Here is a 21,968-nt window from a genome sequence, read left to right on the forward strand (position 1 = left end):
AACATCTGTTAAATTTCTTTTTATTACAATTTTATAGTTTATTTATGTAGTTAGCTTGTGATCCCTCGCTTCTTCTTCAAGTCCCCTTCAGAAGGCTGGCCCTTGGAAACCACTGATTTAAAGTTTAAGGCGATGTAAAGTTGACCCTGGTATATTCATCCTAAAGAAAAGCAGGGTTAACTTTACATTGTCTGGAACTATATCGTTAACACACGTTTTTGGCCCAGGAGATCCGGATTCATTTCGCGGCGTAATCCCATGTGGTTCGGATTTCACGTGAAGCAATAGGTCTATGTCTCATTATAACCTTGGTGTTGAAAGGGATGCTAAACTCCAACGAAATATAATGCAATTTATTTTGTATACTCTAGTTGGTAACCTTATGTGGTTCATAAAGAATGCTAGCTAAAAATGGCCATCTAGTTCAAGTTGGTGAGCATTTCTCGTGCAATTGAACCGATCATAACTTATCAATAACGACACTACGTCACTTGCAGCAAAATACTTGTAAACCAGACCTATTTTTGGATGCAAATATAGACGAATTGGAGCGTGTAATGTAAAGTTAATCTTAGAAACATTTCTGTACATGGTAAAAATAACAAGGCCAAGACATTTTGAATTTTACACCGTTAATTGAGTGGAACCCAAGTTTTGTACGTAAATTTGAAATCAAAAGAAGGTGTTGCATAACAAAGTGCACGATTTCAGCAAAAGCTAGTGTATTTATTGCGAGCACCATCAGCTAATATTGTCTCTGTGATTTAATAAAAATGTTAAAATTGCAGTCAATAATAGCATTCATGTGAAGTGCGTTTAATAACACTTTTATTTGGACGAAGACTTATTTAAGGATAATTTATTTGTACCGTGTAAGAAGTGAACATAAATCAAGAATTATAATGCAATGTATTTCACAAATAATAAATTGATAATCTCCTCTCTCTATTTTTAAACATTCACACACACAAAACAGAGAAACGAAAGCAACAAGGATAGTAGGAGGTTGATCTTGAATCTTTGTGACGTCATCCTTACGTGGCCAATAAGAGTGCTACTTCAGCCATGTATTGGACGAACCTCTTGGGATCGGCGAAAATGCCACCTGAAAGGCAGTTCTATTCTAAAGAGAATGATGGGCGAAACATGACCCTAGGGTAATTAGGGATGTCTCAGGAAATTTTTTACCTGAGATCATGGTGTTTTACGGTAATTTGGGACATGGTGGGAATTCCTGATAAAATTTCTCCCGCCCTTGTTATTCACGATAGAAACTTGAAATTCGGCACACACATTCAGTATTCCAAGTACTATTTATCAGATTTTTTTTAGATGGCTACGTTCACACAGGGCCGCTCTAGAGGGGCCCAAAGTGCGAGAAAAAAATTTTCCCTCCAAAATGTTCTCTTTGACATCATTTTTCCCGCTCCTGGTATATGGTATGAGCATGCATTTGAAAGCCTGCTCCATTCTAAAGAGAATGAGGTATGAACCATGATCCTAGGATAAATAGTGACGATGCAGTAGCTGCTTGACTGAAAGTCTAAAAAATAGCCCGAAAAGGGTTAATCGGGTAAGTTGCAATTTCGTTCAGGTGTTTCCATTTTTCTGATCAGCATCTGTATATATATTTCACTCTTTCTTGTAGCGACTACCTGGCAGATGTTGGTACATTTCTTTACATGAATAATCAATGTTATGGCATATCAATCTGCAAGCATATAATTCGTGATGTCAGGTGGAAAATTTTCCATTTCGGAAAATTTTCCGTTCTAAAAAAAATATCAGTAATCAAGTAACAATTCCTCAGCAATCATAAAATTGGTTGAATTCATGTATAGAAATGTTAAAAAGTTAAAGATCATTTAAAGAATCTGAAAATATTCATGACAGACAATTTTCAGTACTATGTAGGAACAAGTTAAACAATTTTTCATGAATCGAAATATTTTCTGTTTTATATGGAAAAATTGAAGAGCTTTTCATGAGTCAGAAAATCTTCATCATTTTGAAGCAAAAAGTAAAACAACCTTTTGTGAATCGGAAAGTTTTATTGCTCTGTAGAAACAAGTGAAAGGGATTTTCAGAGATCGGAAAATTTTCATCACGATATAGAAACAAGTGGAAAAAAACTTTTCATAAGCCGGACAATTTTGCATATTATGTATAGTGATGTTAGGTGGAAAATTTTCCACTACATTTAACTACACATATATCTACAAAAGTGAATTTCTGTAGAAGAAACTTAGTCAGCAACAATTTATAATTTTTCAATTAGCTTTCAGGAACCGGATTCTATTATTTAAAATTTCAATTAATTAAAAGTCTGAATATTTTCCGATTCATAAAAACATACTCCACTTATTCCTACATCGTTGTTTAGCCGTAAAATTTATTGGTAATAAATATTGTCTTAAAAATTTTCATGAAGTGAAAATCTAACGATTCTTCATTCCAAAAATGTTTCAAGAACTCCAATGCGTTCTTCCCTCAGAATCCACCTTTGATCTTACAATATTAGATTTCGTCAGTTTAATACGCATACGACGTTTTTCTCATAGCTTTACTAGTTTTATAGATTTACATGCTGCAACATTTATAAATAAGTAGATATAATATAAAGTGCCTACTGTAAATTTTTGACTACACAAAATTCGAATTTAAGTAACTCATGAAAGCTAACACTGACCATTTTCTGGAAATAAACATTTATTTATTCATATATTCATTCAGAAGAGAAAGTGAAATATAACTAATAAGGAATCTGATTTGTGTAGTTGTTCTCCTAATAAAATAATAAAAGAAACACAAAAAGCTGCACTATTAGCCCTGCGTTCTAAAAGCAACAAGTAATTTCATTTTAATTTACAAAATAAAAAACATATTTCTTTCTTTATATATATATATATATATATATATATATATATATATACTTGCTCTATCGAATCGTCAGTATTTCTAATACATTTTATACATAATAATGGTAGTTTTACAATACAAATATCTGCTCTAAGATGTTGATTATACAAAATTCCGATATTGAAATTATGATTTACTAGTGTTAAACACAATAAAATCATTTTTTTCTTATTTTCTGTTACAAAAATAATCTTCACAAGGAACTTTTATGTAGTTATTTCATTATATAGGCAGGCCTGTAAAGAAATAGTGGAATTTTCTTTTTCTGAAATTGATAAATTCACAAAGGTTTCTTTTCAATTTCTTGTTACATTTTAAATATTGGAATAGGATATTTGTTCTCTACGAACTCGATGTATGTTCCCTGCACGTTACCACACACACACACACAGAGAGAGAGAGAGAGAGAGAGAGCGAGAGAGAGAGAGAGAGAGACTGTATATTTTTACTTCCGAACTTGAAATATTAGAAAATTTTCTTGTTTCCGAAAGCTAATTGGAAAATGATAATTTGTTGCTGTCTAACTTTCTTCTACAGGAATTGAATTTTATAGCTGAATGTGCAGTTAAATATAGTGGAAAATTTTCCACCAAATATCACTATACATAATATCCAAAATTGTCCGGATTATGAAGTTTTTTTCACTTGTTTCTACATCGTGATGAAAATTTTCCGATTCATGAAAATTCCTTTCACTTGTTTCTACAGAGCAATAAAACTTTCCGATTCACAAAAAGTTTGAAACTTTTCTGACTCATAAAAAGTTCTTCAATTTTTCCGTACAAGACAGAAAATATTTCGATTCATGAAAAATTGTTTCACTTGTTTCTACATAGTACTGAAAATCGTCTGAGCCATGAAAGTTTTTAGAATCTTTAAACGATCTTTAACTTTTTAACATTGCTATCATGATTTCAATCAATTTTATGAATACTGAGGAACTGTTACTTGATCACTGATATTTGTTAAGAACGGAAAATTTTCCGGAAAAATATAGAATATTTTCCACCTCACATCACGGCTAAACAACGATGTAGGAATAAGTGGAGTATGTTTTTATGAATCGGAAAATTTTCCGAAAAATTTTCATCACTGCATATAATCAATCTTTACGCTATTATTGGGGAATAGAGCACTGTAGAATGCATTAGGTGATTTTTTCTGTGCCAGTTTTGAATAATGAATTATCGACCGTTTTCTTCTTACACATGTATTACTAATTTGCAGTTCGCTATCCATCATAATAGAGTAAATCCTCTTTGATTTCTATGTAAAGTTTTGTCAGTTGATGCGACAAATAAGCGAGTTGGCTATTCAGTTCATTGTACAGTTCAAAACTATTTTTATAAGATGAACACTTCCCTCACTTGAAAGCAACACAGAGAGCTTTCTTGAAACTTTCGTACGTCGTTAGTTCCAATATGCCTCTACAGGTAACGATTTGCCGAGATGTTTACGCAGAATCAATGAAATCTTTATGATATATGAAGAGATAGAAAACTGACTTTGCTCTTATCTGCTGTCAATCTGCATTCCATTGGTATCTTCGTCTGCGGGGACAACCCAAAGTTCATGCACGTGACCTAGTGTGGGGCAGAGAATGAAAGAAACTACCTGCCCTCTTATCTGCTGTTCGCATTTTCGCCGATCCCAAGAGGTTCATCCAATACATGGCTGAAGTAGCACTCTTATTGGCCACATATGGATGACGTCACAAAGATTCAAGTTCAACTTGCTACTATGCGTGTTCCTTTCCTTTCTCTGTTTTCTGTATGTGCGTGTTTAATAACAGACAGAGGAGATTATCAATATTATTACTTGTGAAATACATTGCATTATAATTCTTGATTTTTATGTTCATTTCTTACACGGTACAAATAAATTATCCCGAAATAAGTCTTCGTCCAAATAAAAGCGTTATTAAACGCACTTCACATGAATGTTATTATTGACTGCAATTTTAACATTTTTATTAAATCACAGAGACAATATTAGCTGATGGTGCTCGCAATAAATACACTAGCTTTTGCTGAAATCGTGCACTTTGTTATGCAACACCTTCTTTTGATCTCAAATTTACGTACAAAACTTGGGTTCCACTCAATTAACGGTGTAAAATTCAAAACGTCTTGGCCTTGTTATTTTTACCATGTACAAAAATGTTTCTAAGATTAACTTTACATTACACGCTCCAACTCGTCTATATTTGCATCCAAAAATAGGTCTGGTTTACAAGTATTTTGCGGCAAATAACGGTGTAGTGTCGTTATTGATAAGTTATGATCGGTTCAATTGCACGAGAAATGCTCACCAACTTGAACCAAATGGCCATTATTAGTTAGCATTCTTTATGAACCACATAAGGTTACCAACTAGAGTATACAAAATAAATTGTATTATATTTCGTTGGAGTTTAGCATCCCTTTCAACACCAAGGTTATAATGAGACATGGACCTATTGCTTCACGTGGAATCCGAACCACATGGGATTACGCCGCGAAATGAATCCGGATCTCCTGGGCCAAAAACGTGTGTTAACGATATAGTTCCAGACAATGTAAAGTTAACCCTGCTTTTCTTTAGGATGAATATACCAGGGTCAACTTTACATCGCCTTAAACTTTAAATCAGTGGTTTCCAAGAGCCAGCTTTCTGAAGGGGACTTGAAGGAGAAGCGAGGGATCACAAGCTAACTACATAAATAAACTATAAAATTGTAATAAAAAGAAATTTAACAGATGTTACGTGTTTGATATTTTGTCTTTCTTATACTCCCATCTGAGACTTTTAAGTAATTAAACACTTAATAAATATAAGCAGATGAAAATAAGGCGAGTGGTTTGAGGTTTGATGCAGGGCCGTGCCCGGGGGGGGGGGCGAGCGGAGTGACAGCTCCGGGCGCCAAAGTAAGGGGGCGAAAAATCTTGTGAAAAAGGGGCAAAAGAAAGAAAAATTATTTGGAATATATGTATGGGGCGCCGTCGTATACTTTCGCCCCGGGCGCTGATTTTCCAAGGCACGGCACTGGTTTGGAGTCCCGTTCAGCAGCAAAGATGCATGAGACGTTAAACTACAGCTTAACGTAAAATCTTTACTACATATGTTCTCGCCGAAACTCAAACTCAGATCTCTCGAGCCGAAGACGTCTATGCTAATCATATAGCTACGAGGAAACTAAAGATGAAAATATTGTTATCATTGCATTATCGGTATTATTATTATTATTATTATTATTATTATTATTATTATTATTGAAGACTTGAGATTTCATTGATGAATCTGAAATCAGACAAAAAGAACATATGGCCAATAAGTGGGAGGGAGGTTAGCGAGAAGTATACAGGGTTTAAGAAGGAGGCGCCAGGTAAAGGGTTGGGAACCACTGCTTTAAACATTATCACTTACACTTTATAAGCTCGCACTTGTCCTGCTTTGCCCTGCCCTTTGCGGATTTGATGCAAAACTCGCTTGTACAGACCAGTCAGCACAGATTGACCTGTATTTTACGCACTTGATGATATAATTTCATCAAGAGACCACTATCAATAAAGACACGACAATAACATCTGTTGCAAAATATCTCTCCACATCCAATGCACGTACAAACTACAGGAGTTCATTTCTTAAATTATTTCTACACGAAACTCGTAATGTTTAAATGGGACTATTCCATCAGCGGATTTTCATTCTGCTACGAATACTTTCAAAAAGGATTTTCTTCATAATCCACTGGGAAGTGTAGGGGATCTAAGAAAACAGACATCTGAATAGCATATGGAGTGAGGTTAAGAGCAAGGATTACAGATCTGAAAATACTAGCCTTAAAACACTGCAGACAACTGTTTGTTGCATTTACTGCAGATTTTGAAACAGGTCGGTAGCCAGCCCAAAAATGTAGGGAGGGCCCGGCTGAAATTAGAGGGGCCCGATCCAACTATATTATAGTTATCCGCCATATTATAGTTCATTTGCAAGCCTACCATGGAAATTTTAAAGGGGCTGGCCCCATAGACCCCCTGGGTACGAGCATGTTTTGAAATCGAATTCCAAAAGCTGGTAATTTACAGGAAAGATGTAATTTAGATTTGATTTTCAAATTGAATTTAGCGTTCATTTCAGCAGAAGCCTTATGAGCTGGCGGGAGTCGAACATGGGCCTCCTGCGCCAAAGGTGTGTACGCTATCCACATACCCATTAGGAAGTTATATGTAGTAATTTAGAAACGAAAGAGAATTTCTGAGGAACTAGCTTGTCCATAGACTGAACCATGTAATTATAGTGTTACAAACTTATAAACAACAACACTAGACGTCTTCGGCGCAGAAGACCTGAGTTTGTCTTCCGGCGATAGGATTTTACGTTAAGCAGTAGCTTCAAGTCGCATATACCTTTGCTGCTCAACGGGTCTCCAAACCTCAAACCACTTGTCTTGTTTTCATCTGTTCATATTTATTAAGTGTTTAATTACTTAAAAGTCTCAGATGTGAGTATAAGAAAGACAAAATATCAAACACGTAACATCTGTTAAATTTCTTTTTATTACAATTTTATAGTTTATTTATGTAGTTAGCTTGTGATCCCTCGCTTCTTCTTCAAGTCCCCTTCAGAAGGCTGGCCCTTGGAAACCACTGATTTAAAGTTTAAGGCGATGTAAAGTTGACCCTGGTATATTCATCCTAAAGAAAAGCAGGGTTAACTTTACATTGTCTGGAACTATATCGTTAACACACGTTTTTGGCCCAGGAGATCCGGATTCATTTCGCGGCGTAATCCCATGTGGTTCGGATTTCACGTGAAGCAATAGGTCTATGTCTCATTATAACCTTGGTGTTGAAAGGGATGCTAAACTCCAACGAAATATAATGCAATTTATTTTGTATACTCTAGTTGGTAACCTTATGTGGTTCATAAAGAATGCTAGCTAATAATGGCCATCTAGTTCAAGTTGGTGAGCATTTCTCGTGCAATTGAACCGATCATAACTTATCAATAACGACACTACGTCACTTGCAGCAAAATACTTGTAAACCAGACCTATTTTTGGATGCAAATATAGACGAATTGGAGCGTGTAATGTAAAGTTAATCTTAGAAACATTTCTGTACATGGTAAAAATAACAAGGCCAAGACATTTTGAATTTTACACCGTTAATTGAGTGGAACCCAAGTTTTGTACGTAAATTTGAAATCAAAAGAAGGTGTTGCATAACAAAGTGCACGATTTCAGCAAAAGCTAGTGTATTTATTGCGAGCACCATCAGCTAATATTGTCTCTGTGATTTAATAAAAATGTTAAAATTGCAGTCAATAATAGCATTCATGTGAAGTGCGTTTAATAACACTTTTATTTGGACGAAGACTTATTTAAGGATAATTTATTTGTACCGTGTAAGAAGTGAACATAAATCAAGAATTATAATGCAATGTATTTCACAAATAATAAATTGATAATCTCCTCTCTCTATTTTTAAACATTCACACACACAAAACAGAGAAACGAAAGCAACAAGGATAGTAGGAGGTTGATCTTGAATCTTTGTGACGTCATCCTTACGTGGCCAATAAGAGTGCTACTTCAGCCATGTATTGGACGAACCTCTTGGGATCGGCGAAAATGCCACCTGAAAGGCAGTTCTATTCTAAAGAGAATGATGGGCGAAACATGACCCTAGGGTAATTAGGGATGTCTCAGGAAATTTTTTACCTGAGATCATGGTGTTTTACGGTAATTTGGGACATGGTGGGAATTCCTGATAAAATTTCTCCCGCCCTTGTTATTCACGATAGAAACTTGAAATTCGGCACACACATTCAGTATTCCAAGTACTATTTATCAGATTTTTTTTAGATGGCTACGTTCACACAGGGCCGCTCTAGAGGGGCCCAAAGTGCGAGAAAAAAATTTTCCCTCCAAAATGTTCTCTTTGACATCATTTTTCCCGCTCCTGGTATATGGTATGAGCATGCATTTGAAAGCCTGCTCCATTCTAAAGAGAATGAGGTATGAACCATGATCCTAGGATAAATAGTGACGATGCAGTAGCTGCTTGACTGAAAGTCTAAAAAATAGCCCGAAAAGGGTTAATCTGGTAAGTTGCAATTTCGTTCAGGTGTTTCCATTTTTCTGATCAGCATCTGTATATATATTTCACTCTTTCTTGTAGCGACTACCTGGCAGATGTTGGTACATTTCTTTACATGAATAATCAATGTTATGGCATATCAATCTGCAAGCATATAATTCGTGATGTCAGGTGGAAAATTTTCCATTTCGGAAAATTTTCCGTTCTAAAAAAAATATCAGTAATCAAGTAACAATTCCTCAGCAATCATAAAATTGGTTGAATTCATGTATAGAAATGTTAAAAAGTTAAAGATCATTTAAAGAATCTGAAAATATTCATGACAGACAATTTTCAGTACTATGTAGGAACAAGTTAAACAATTTTTCATGAATCGAAATATTTTCTGTTTTATATGGAAAAATTGAAGAGCTTTTCATGAGTCAGAAAATCTTCATCATTTTGAAGCAAAAAGTAAAACAACCTTTTGTGAATCGGAAAGTTTTATTGCTCTGTAGAAACAAGTGAAAGGGATTTTCAGAGATCGGAAAATTTTCATCACGATATAGAAACAAGTGGAAAAAAACTTTTCATAAGCCGGACAATTTTGCATATTATGTATAGTGATGTTAGGTGGAAAATTTTCCACTACATTTAACTACACATATATCTACAAAAGTGAATTTCTGTAGAAGAAACTTAGTCAGCAACAATTTATAATTTTTCAATTAGCTTTCAGGAACCGGATTCTATTATTTAAAATTTCAATTAATTAAAAGTCTGAATATTTTCCGATTCATAAAAACATACTCCACTTATTCCTACATCGTTGTTTAGCCGTAAAATTTATTGGTAATAAATATTGTCTTAAAAATTTTCATGAAGTGAAAATCTAACGATTCTTCATTCCAAAAATGTTTCAAGAACTCCAATGCGTTCTTCCCTCAGAATCCACCTTTGATCTTACAATATTAGATTTCGTCAGTTTAATACGCATACGACGTTTTTCTCATAGCTTTACTAGTTTTATAGATTTACATGCTGCAACATTTATAAATAAGTAGATATAATATAAAGTGCCTACTGTAAATTTTTGACTACACAAAATTCGAATTTAAGTAACTCATGAAAGCTAACACTGACCATTTTCTGGAAATAAACATTTATTTATTCATATATTCATTCAGAAGAGAAAGTGAAATATAACTAATAAGGAATCTGATTTGTGTAGTTGTTCTCCTAATAAAATAATAAAAGAAACACAAAAAGCTGCACTATTAGCCCTGCGTTCTAAAAGCAACAAGTAATTTCATTTTAATTTACAAAATAAAAAACATATTTCTTTCTTTATATATATATATATATATACTTGCTCTATCGAATCGTCAGTATTTCTAATACATTTTATACATAATAATGGTAGTTTTACAATACAAATATCTGCTCTAAGATGTTGATTATACAAAATTCCGATATTGAAATTATGATTTACTAGTGTTAAACACAATAAAATCATTTTTTTCTTATTTTCTGTTACAAAAATAATCTTCACAAGGAACTTTTATGTAGTTATTTCATTATATAGGCAGGCCTGTAAAGAAATAGTGGAATTTTCTTTTTCTGAAATTGATAAATTCACAAAGGTTTCTTTTCAATTTCTTGTTACATTTTAAATATTGGAATAGGATATTTGTTCTCTACGAACTCGATGTATGTTCCCTGCACGTTACCACACACACACACACAGAGAGAGAGAGAGAGAGAGAGAGCGAGAGAGAGAGAGAGAGAGACTGTATATTTTTACTTCCGAACTTGAAATATTAGAAAATTTTCTTGTTTCCGAAAGCTAATTGGAAAATGATAATTTGTTGCTGTCTAACTTTCTTCTACAGGAATTGAATTTTATAGCTGAATGTGCAGTTAAATATAGTGGAAAATTTTCCACCAAATATCACTATACATAATATCCAAAATTGTCCGGATTATGAAGTTTTTTTCACTTGTTTCTACATCGTGATGAAAATTTTCCGATTCATGAAAATTCCTTTCACTTGTTTCTACAGAGCAATAAAACTTTCCGATTCACAAAAAGTTTGAAACTTTTCTGACTCATAAAAAGTTCTTCAATTTTTCCGTACAAGACAGAAAATATTTCGATTCATGAAAAATTGTTTCACTTGTTTCTACATAGTACTGAAAATCGTCTGAGCCATGAAAGTTTTTAGAATCTTTAAACGATCTTTAACTTTTTAACATTGCTATCATGATTTCAATCAATTTTATGAATACTGAGGAACTGTTACTTGATCACTGATATTTGTTAAGAACGGAAAATTTTCCGGAAAAATATAGAATATTTTCCACCTCACATCACGGCTAAACAACGATGTAGGAATAAGTGGAGTATGTTTTTATGAATCGGAAAATTTTCCGAAAAATTTTCATCACTGCATATAATCAATCTTTACGCTATTATTGGGGAATAGAGCACTGTAGAATGCATTAGGTGATTTTTTCTGTGCCAGTTTTGAATAATGAATTATCGACCGTTTTCTTCTTACACATGTATTACTAATTTGCAGTTCGCTATCCATCATAATAGAGTAAATCCTCTTTGATTTCTATGTAAAGTTTTGTCAGTTGATGCGACAAATAAGCGAGTTGGCTATTCAGTTCATTGTACAGTTCAAAACTATTTTTATAAGATGAACACTTCCCTCACTTGAAAGCAACACAGAGAGCTTTCTTGAAACTTTCGTACGTCGTTAGTTCCAATATGCCTCTACAGGTAACGATTTGCCGAGATGTTTACGCAGAATCAATGAAATCTTTATGATATATGAAGAGATAGAAAACTGACTTTGCTCTTATCTGCTGTCAATCTGCATTCCATTGGTATCTTCGTCTGCGGGGACAACCCAAAGTTCATGCACGTGACCTAGTGTGGGGCAGAGAATGAAAGAAACTACCTGCCCTCTTATCTGCTGTTCGCATTTTCGCCGATCCCAAGAGGTTCATCCAATACATGGCTGAAGTAGCACTCTTATTGGCCACATATGGATGACGTCACAAAGATTCAAGTTCAACTTGCTACTATGCGTGTTCCTTTCCTTTCTCTGTTTTCTGTATGTGCGTGTTTAATAACAGACAGAGGAGATTATCAATATTATTACTTGTGAAATACATTGCATTATAATTCTTGATTTTTATGTTCATTTCTTACACGGTACAAATAAATTATCCCGAAATAAGTCTTCGTCCAAATAAAAGCGTTATTAAACGCACTTCACATGAATGTTATTATTGACTGCAATTTTAACATTTTTATTAAATCACAGAGACAATATTAGCTGATGGTGCTCGCAATAAATACACTAGCTTTTGCTGAAATCGTGCACTTTGTTATGCAACACCTTCTTTTGATCTCAAATTTACGTACAAAACTTGGGTTCCACTCAATTAACGGTGTAAAATTCAAAACGTCTTGGCCTTGTTATTTTTACCATGTACAAAAATGTTTCTAAGATTAACTTTACATTACACGCTCCAACTCGTCTATATTTGCATCCAAAAATAGGTCTGGTTTACAAGTATTTTGCGGCAAATAACGGTGTAGTGTCGTTATTGATAAGTTATGATCGGTTCAATTGCACGAGAAATGCTCACCAACTTGAACCAAATGGCCATTATTAGTTAGCATTCTTTATGAACCACATAAGGTTACCAACTAGAGTATACAAAATAAATTGTATTATATTTCGTTGGAGTTTAGCATCCCTTTCAACACCAAGGTTATAATGAGACATGGACCTATTGCTTCACGTGGAATCCGAACCACATGGGATTACGCCGCGAAATGAATCCGGATCTCCTGGGCCAAAAACGTGTGTTAACGATATAGTTCCAGACAATGTAAAGTTAACCCTGCTTTTCTTTAGGATGAATATACCAGGGTCAACTTTACATCGCCTTAAACTTTAAATCAGTGGTTTCCAAGAGCCAGCTTTCTGAAGGGGACTTGAAGGAGAAGCGAGGGATCACAAGCTAACTACATAAATAAACTATAAAATTGTAATAAAAAGAAATTTAACAGATGTTACGTGTTTGATATTTTGTCTTTCTTATACTCCCATCTGAGACTTTTAAGTAATTAAACACTTAATAAATATAAGCAGATGAAAATAAGGCGAGTGGTTTGAGGTTTGATGCAGGGCCGTGCCCGGGGGGGGGGGCGAGCGGAGTGACAGCTCCGGGCGCCAAAGTAAGGGGGCGAAAAATCTTGTGAAAAAGGGGCAAAAGAAAGAAAAATTATTTGGAATATATGTATGGGGCGCCGTCGTATACTTTCGCCCCGGGCGCTGATTTTCCAAGGCACGGCACTGGTTTGGAGTCCCGTTCAGCAGCAAAGATGCATGAGACGTTAAACTACAGCTTAACGTAAAATCTTTACTACATATGTTCTCGCCGAAACTCAAACTCAGATCTCTCGAGCCGAAGACGTCTATGCTAATCATATAGCTACGAGGAAACTAAAGATGAAAATATTGTTATCATTGCATTATCGGTATTATTATTATTATTATTATTATTATTATTATTATTATTATTGAAGACTTGAGATTTCATTGATGAATCTGAAATCAGACAAAAAGAACATATGGCCAATAAGTGGGAGGGAGGTTAGCGAGAAGTATACAGGGTTTAAGAAGGAGGCGCCAGGTAAAGGGTTGGGAACCACTGCTTTAAACATTATCACTTACACTTTATAAGCTCGCACTTGTCCTGCTTTGCCCTGCCCTTTGCGGATTTGATGCAAAACTCGCTTGTACAGACCAGTCAGCACAGATTGACCTGTATTTTACGCACTTGATGATATAATTTCATCAAGAGACCACTATCAATAAAGACACGACAATAACATCTGTTGCAAAATATCTCTCCACATCCAATGCACGTACAAACTACAGGAGTTCATTTCTTAAATTATTTCTACACGAAACTCGTAATGTTTAAATGGGACTATTCCATCAGCGGATTTTCATTCTGCTACGAATACTTTCAAAAAGGATTTTCTTCATAATCCACTGGGAAGTGTAGGGGATCTAAGAAAACAGACATCTGAATAGCATATGGAGTGAGGTTAAGAGCAAGGATTACAGATCTGAAAATACTAGCCTTAAAACACTGCAGACAACTGTTTGTTGCATTTACTGCAGATTTTGAAACAGGTCGGTAGCCAGCCCAAAAATGTAGGGAGGGCCCGGCTGAAATTAGAGGGGCCCGATCCAACTATATTATAGTTATCCGCCATATTATAGTTCATTTGCAAGCCTACCATGGAAATTTTAAAGGGGCTGGCCCCATAGACCCCCTGGGTACGAGCATGTTTTGAAATCGAATTCCAAAAGCTGGTAATTTACAGGAAAGATGTAATTTAGATTTGATTTTCAAATTGAATTTAGCGTTCATTTCAGCAGAAGCCTTATGAGCTGGCGGGAGTCGAACATGGGCCTCCTGCGCCAAAGGTGTGTACGCTATCCACATACCCATTAGGAAGTTATATGTAGTAATTTAGAAACGAAAGAGAATTTCTGAGGAACTAGCTTGTCCATAGACTGAACCATGTAATTATAGTGTTACAAACTTATAAACAACAACACTAGACGTCTTCGGCGCAGAAGACCTGAGTTTGTCTTCCGGCGATAGGATTTTACGTTAAGCAGTAGCTTCAAGTCGCATATACCTTTGCTGCTCAACGGGTCTCCAAACCTCAAACCACTTGTCTTGTTTTCATCTGTTCATATTTATTAAGTGTTTAATTACTTAAAAGTCTCAGATGTGAGTATAAGAAAGACAAAATATCAAACACGTAACATCTGTTAAATTTCTTTTTATTACAATTTTATAGTTTATTTATGTAGTTAGCTTGTGATCCCTCGCTTCTTCTTCAAGTCCCCTTCAGAAGGCTGGCCCTTGGAAACCACTGATTTAAAGTTTAAGGCGATGTAAAGTTGACCCTGGTATATTCATCCTAAAGAAAAGCAGGGTTAACTTTACATTGTCTGGAACTATATCGTTAACACACGTTTTTGGCCCAGGAGATCCGGATTCATTTCGCGGCGTAATCCCATGTGGTTCGGATTTCACGTGAAGCAATAGGTCTATGTCTCATTATAACCTTGGTGTTGAAAGGGATGCTAAACTCCAACGAAATATAATGCAATTTATTTTGTATACTCTAGTTGGTAACCTTATGTGGTTCATAAAGAATGCTAGCTAATAATGGCCATCTAGTTCAAGTTGGTGAGCATTTCTCGTGCAATTGAACCGATCATAACTTATCAATAACGACACTACGTCACTTGCAGCAAAATACTTGTAAACCAGACCTATTTTTGGATGCAAATATAGACGAATTGGAGCGTGTAATGTAAAGTTAATCTTAGAAACATTTCTGTACATGGTAAAAATAACAAGGCCAAGACATTTTGAATTTTACACCGTTAATTGAGTGGAACCCAAGTTTTGTACGTAAATTTGAAATCAAAAGAAGGTGTTGCATAACAAAGTGCACGATTTCAGCAAAAGCTAGTGTATTTATTGCGAGCACCATCAGCTAATATTGTCTCTGTGATTTAATAAAAATGTTAAAATTGCAGTCAATAATAGCATTCATGTGAAGTGCGTTTAATAACACTTTTATTTGGACGAAGACTTATTTAAGGATAATTTATTTGTACCGTGTAAGAAGTGAACATAAATCAAGAATTATAATGCAATGTATTTCACAAATAATAAATTGATAATCTCCTCTCTCTATTTTTAAACATTCACACACACAAAACAGAGAAACGAAAGCAACAAGGATAGTAGGAGGTTGATCTTGAATCTTTGTGACGTCATCCTTACGTGGCCAATAAGAGTGCTACTTCAGCCATGTATTGGACGAACCTCTTGGGATCGGCGAAAATGCCTGCTGTTCTGCGTTGTTGCAACATAAAGACCATAAATTAAACAGCTTTTAAATGGAAGAAAATCAATTTTTAATCAGCGCGCTTTAGTATTACCCTAGCAAGAAAAAGTAAAAGTGAACATGCAATATTAATACTAACAAACATTTGGACGAATTTTGAAATGTATAAAATAAATAGTTTTCACAATATTTTGGAAAGAAATATGCCATGTTATTATATAGGGAAATCCCATCACATTCTGAGTGTTGGACACAGCCTTAATGTTGTTCAATTCATAAATGGTCCAAGTATTCCGGGGAAGGGGGAACGGTGGCTCAGTGTGCTTACTTCTGGTGCGTGGGGTCCCTGGTTCGATCCACGGCGTCAGTTTGTAGTGGACATCGTGCTCGTGGGTTTTTTCGGGGTACTCCCTTTCCTCCCACTTTCTCATTCCACTAGTTCTTCCAGCATTCACTGCTTTAATTATTGTTTCCCTTAGTCTAACAGGCGTAATTATGGGGCGTTAAATTAAAAAGATTTAATTTCAAGATTTCCAAGTATCAAGGGAGAGTAATGGGCATCTAATCATTTGTTCATTCCGCTGAAGTCGCCATAATCTCCCGAAAACAATTTTCTTCAAACCATTGCATTACTTTTGTCCCTCGGGATCACAATATTCTTAGCTCTTCAAATGCATCTGGAATTTCAACAGCTGGCAAAAAGTACAAAGCAGCTAAAGAACGCATTTCTAAACTAAAATCTTCCCTTTCTCCGTATATAGCATTAAGTACACACGATTATATCTTTTTGTATGTACGTGGAAACAATCTTTATTCTAGCTGCATACATAGATACTTTTCGAAACCTGAAATAATCAATTCTGGATTTAGTCGATCATCATTTTGGAGCGCAATAGACAAAGATTTTCGAAAATACGCGTAAAATCACTTGACTTCTGCAAGTCAAGTCAAGTCAAGTTCAGAACAAAGGAACTATTTTAAAATTGTCGTTACCACCAACAGCTCCATGTACCGCATATGAATAGTAGTGAACATTCAGCTGTTCTATGGTTGGTTGCTCAGGTGGTATATACTGCGACCAAACAAGTTATATTTGGCGTCTGTGAGCTTGTTCAGAAGGCAAACAAGGACGGTATCCGGGTGAAATAGTAAGAAACTTGTCCTGAATCATTTGGAGCGGTATATGCGCTTCTACTTGTTTCGAAAAGAACTTCTCATCTCGAAGCTTTAGAGGTAGGTAGTAGGTGTAGGGGTGTGTAGAGAGGTAGGTAGGTAGGTGTGTGTGTGTGTGTGTGGGTGTGTTTGTGTGTGTGTGTGTGTGTGTGTGTGTTTGTTCACTAGCAAACAAATAGTGGTGTCTAGTGATGTGTCATTCGCAAGTCAGCCGACTCTTCTGCATGGGTGAGTGAGTCATGGCTCACTAGAAATGAGCGACGACTCTTTGGGAGTCGTAATTCTCCGGGAGTTGTTGTTCTTTAAGAGTCGTGACTCTGGGAGTCGTTCTTTAAGAGTCGTGACTCTTCGGGAGTCGTAGGGGGCGCGGTGGCTCAGTGGTAAAGCGTTCACCTCCGGTGCTTGGGGTCCCTGGTTCGATCCCAACTCGTGCCGTGTGGACTTTGTGGTGGACAAACATCGTGCTCGTAGGTTTTCTCGGGGTTCTCCCGTTTCCTTCCCGCACACTTTCTTTATTCCACCATTTCATTCATTTCTCATCATCACCGTCTCCTTTAGCCTAACCGGCATAAGCGTGGGACGTAAAACTAAAGATTCCATTTCATTTTCATTTTTTCTTCGGGAGTCGTAGTTCTTCAAGAGTAGTTACTCTTCAGGAGTCGTGATTGTTTTGGAATCACTATTCTCTGGGAGCCACGTTTCTTTGGGAATGCCAATGTTTGAGGAACGTGAATCTTGTACGTACGTCGCTCACGTCGCACTCTCTTGCTTCACGATCTTGTGGTTGGTTTAGTCAGTTGTTCTTTTGGAGAGGTGGTTTCGCTGGTTCTCACTGGAGTGAGCGCCTCTTCAATCTAGTTCGGTAAGTGTGCGTTGTCATAAATGTTAATGTATTTACTCTACATGTTTGTGTTGCTTTGACTTGAATGAATTAAAAATAGTAGCAACAACGTAAATGTTTTGCACTTTAATGCAACAATTGGAATTATGATATTTCACATATAAAGCGCAAAACTAATTAGTAAACTTTTCAATATTAATTAAAATTAAACTTGCACAATGGTGGAGTAGGTCAAGTAAATAGAAGCCCTTAAGAGCAGGTTCTTTTCTTTTCCCTGAATCTGCTCTGGCAATCAGCTATTCATTTGAGAATTTAAAGAGTGAGAACATAAATGTGCAATAGTGGTAAGAACTGATTAGTGATACTATGTTTGTTCGTACACCAATTGTGCAACTGACAGTTTTAAATACAGGTATGTGTTACACAATTCTTAAAGGGGAATGATGTGTTGAAATAAGCATATATAATTCAAATAAATTCTTAATAATTGCAGTAAATGTAATTATATTTTATAATAGAGAATCAAATCTGATTACGACTTAGTTCATTATTTTCTTTGCAGAAGGTAATTTCAGCTTAAATAATGGTCTGCTTAAGGGTATTTTGTGGAAATTCTTAAGGCTCTGATGTACAAAATTCAAAACGTAATTCACCTAAATTGTATCCGAACATCTCTCTATTTTGTGGAAGTACACAGGGTTGGGATGGTTGGGGCCTACGCCCCTATTAAGACTATGTACTTAAACAATTCTTAAACCGCAATATTATATTATTGACACAATAAATCTATTTTTATATAAAAATGACAAGAATCTTGTTTATGATCGCATCACGGGAAAACAATTGAACAGTTTAAATGAAATTTTAGATATAGTTATCACCTACCTCGAGCTCGATTTTTTCATATCATTGATTCCTAAGGAGGGGTGAGCGGTGTACATTTAAAAAATATAGTTTCTCACGGTGCTGTGAAATTAGAAATATGAAACTCGGAATGTAAACTCTTCACTAAAAATAAGCGGGCCCATATCCTATATATATATATATATATATATATATATATATATATATATATATATATATATATATATATATATATATATATACAGTGATTTATTTGTGGATTTTGTAGAAGGGAGGAATGTTTATGCAAGATTGTGTTCCGTATAACAGAATAACTTTAGAGTCGGGTTGGGACTTATTTTTAAACCTACCTACTTTGAAGTTATGATAGATACTAGTTTGATGGGCGGTCCCCAAGTTCATATTTTTATTCGCCTTTTTAAAAACAATTTTATGATAAATACTGCGGATAGGTACGTTAGATACGATTTGGTTAGGTAGATTAGATTATATGCGTTACTTAACTTGCTACGTTTCGTGCTACTGCTAAGGACAATTGTGCAGCATCCAGAGAAAGCCCTATAGTTACATTGCAATCTGCACTAGTTGTCGTAACAAGTGCCACACTCCTACGGGTAAAACAATTTTGTTATAGCAAATAATCCTTTAGTCCGTTCTGATCTGGTATTTGAAAACAAATTCCTCGCCCAAACAATAAATACTATAAAAGGTAAGAGTTTACTTTGGGCAGAACAGTGATAGGTGCACATACACTTGAACCTGATTTTTTTTTAAATAAAAGGGGAAAGACGGTACTAAGTGCTATTTCTTATATCATAAATGAGTTTTGGCAGGAGTGCGTGACCCTAACACTGTTCTGCTGAAAGTAAGCTTCCTGGTCAACAAAATATACCTGTATTAAAACGAATCCAGAGACTGTAATCTGGCCTCCGAAGAATCATGAGCATGTATTAAACAATTACCAATATGATGCTACCTAGGAAAAAAAAATACTTTATCTTTTCTTTCACTTTTACTCTCGAAATTGAAACAGACATCGTAGCCTACAATATTTACAGTTTTTACAACAAAATCACATGAAAGGATTGACTGCCGATTTCACCTTGAGATAAGCTGAAGCATGACTTACGGCCTGTTATCTAACACTATCTTTAGAAATTAACAATACTTTCACACATAGGCGTAGCTAGAACTTTATAGTTGGGTGTACACAAAGACAACAAATTAGATATTGTGCCTTTTTAATACCTTTGTAGCTTTGCAATACAATCAATTGGCTCTTTAATTCCACTAATGTTTTCAAGGAATATAAATTCAGTAAATGACAAAGTTGAAAATTTCTGGATATAGCTATGTAGTGGAAAAAATCAAATTGCATAGAAATTATACACACGCCCAATGTTCATACATGTTTTAAACAAATACATTAAAATGTACATAATCTGTAACAAGAGACGTCTGTCAAAATGTATAATGTTCTTAAATTCATTAGTAACTTCATCTACATCAATAGACGAAGCTCTTTCCTGTTCAACAAACATCAACAGCAGGGATTCTAATCTATCCTGTTCCTGAGTTGCTCTTAATTTACTTTTAATTTCAGTAAGTTTGGAGAAAGCTCTCTCACACGTGTAGCTTGTAAGAAGTATAGAAGCACGTATTACAGAGTAGAATGCAGTAAATATCTTCTTTCTATCTTCTTTTTCCAATCACTGAAACCACTCCTGCAGCATAACAGAAAAACTTCCTTTAGGTACAGACAATTTTACTTTCAAAAAACCTTATTTCTGCTGCCAACTCGTGTCCTGTCAATTTGAATGATCTAGCTAAGAGGGTTATATCTTCATCCTTTACATTCAAGTCAAGCAGATTTCTCACGGCTCTCAGGACCTCAATAGTTTCTTGACTAAGCTTCTCATCAATACCACAAACAACTGAGTCTAAAAAAGAATAATAACAAGAAATTGCAATCTCCTCTTTGTTTCAAACAAATACTGCAAGCCGACTTGATTTGTCAAGACTAAAATTTTGCGCCCTTCATTGGAAGAATTGAAATCTCCAGACTATCACAGATCTTAACAGCTTCGTTGTAAAATTCCATTAACTCAGACGAATTTCTCATGGATTTCATGGTATTGCGAAGCGATCTGACACTAGATATAGTGGAAAGTAGATTTACATCTGGACTTTGGAGTAGCTTGAGGAACGGATGTAGAATTCGAGGGTATATTCAGCAAGTTCATTATTTCAAATAATTTGTACTTTTAATAATTTTGCCCTGGAAAAAGAAAGGGCCCCCCAACTTTTCCTTATATTGAAATATCTGTCTTTCATTCTCTTTGATAAAGCAGCCCATTAGGGTGTGCCTGGGCACACCGGCACACCCTGTGGCTACGCCTACGCTTTCACAGCGTACCTCACTTTAGAATAGTGAAGCAATAATAGAGTGATTTACATTGGATACCGTCTTTTTTTAGTTGGTTTGTCAGTAGCAGCATGATATCCTCTTTTTAACTAGTTGAAGGCATAGTTTTCTGAATTGAAAGAAGTAATGTCTAATTCACTAACGTTTATAAAATGAAGAGATTTGAGGGTTTTTACAAATAAACGGTTTCTAGCGTCAGTATGCTGTAAGTTCAAGCTGGAAACGCCTCTCTCACACACTGCAGAAGAAACTGGGAGCAATTATATGAACAATTTTTCGGGAAGCAATGCTATAAACAAGACCAACATAGCTCGCGACAATCAACATGCTGAAAAAAAAAATAAAGAATCGCTACTAAAACACGAAGTTGAATAATTCTACTTCAAAACAGATTATAGCTTAAGAAAGGGACTATATATCTTCCCAGGCTGGGAAGACTGAATTAAACCTAGAGACAGGGAAGTCAAAGCTTAGAAGGGGGGAAATTCCCAGGCTTCCCTGGCTACAAATAAATCCCTGTATATATATATATATATATATATATATATATATATATATATATATATATATATATATATATATATATGGGATATATATAATCTTTAATGTTGTATTTTTAGATATATTATTAATACTTTTATTTAATCCAAATTGTTCATGATTTTGCATTAGAATTACACTTTTTCGTACATGACACCTGTTAATTGTAGT

At 35.2% G+C, this 21,968-nt stretch overlaps 1 protein-coding gene across 2 annotated transcripts in view; it reads left to right on the top strand.

Moving 5' to 3' along the window:
* The first annotated feature begins 17,811 nt into the window (after positions 1 to 17,811).
* Positions 17,812 to 21,968, top strand: part of LOC145666341 (uncharacterized) — a 32,003-nt gene continuing 27,846 nt past the window's right edge. Inside the window, exon 1 of one of the 2 annotated variants that reach the window (XR_014127720.1) lies at positions 17,812 to 17,989. The gene's annotated coding sequence lies outside the window, so the exon portion shown is untranslated. The other variant, XR_014127721.1, reaches the window with a different exon arrangement.

This window comes from Thermobia domestica, chromosome 12 (genome assembly GCF_964235325.1).
Source record: "Thermobia domestica chromosome 12, izTheDome1.hap1.1, whole genome shotgun sequence".
NCBI lineage: Eukaryota > Metazoa > Arthropoda > Insecta > Zygentoma > Lepismatidae > Thermobia > Thermobia domestica.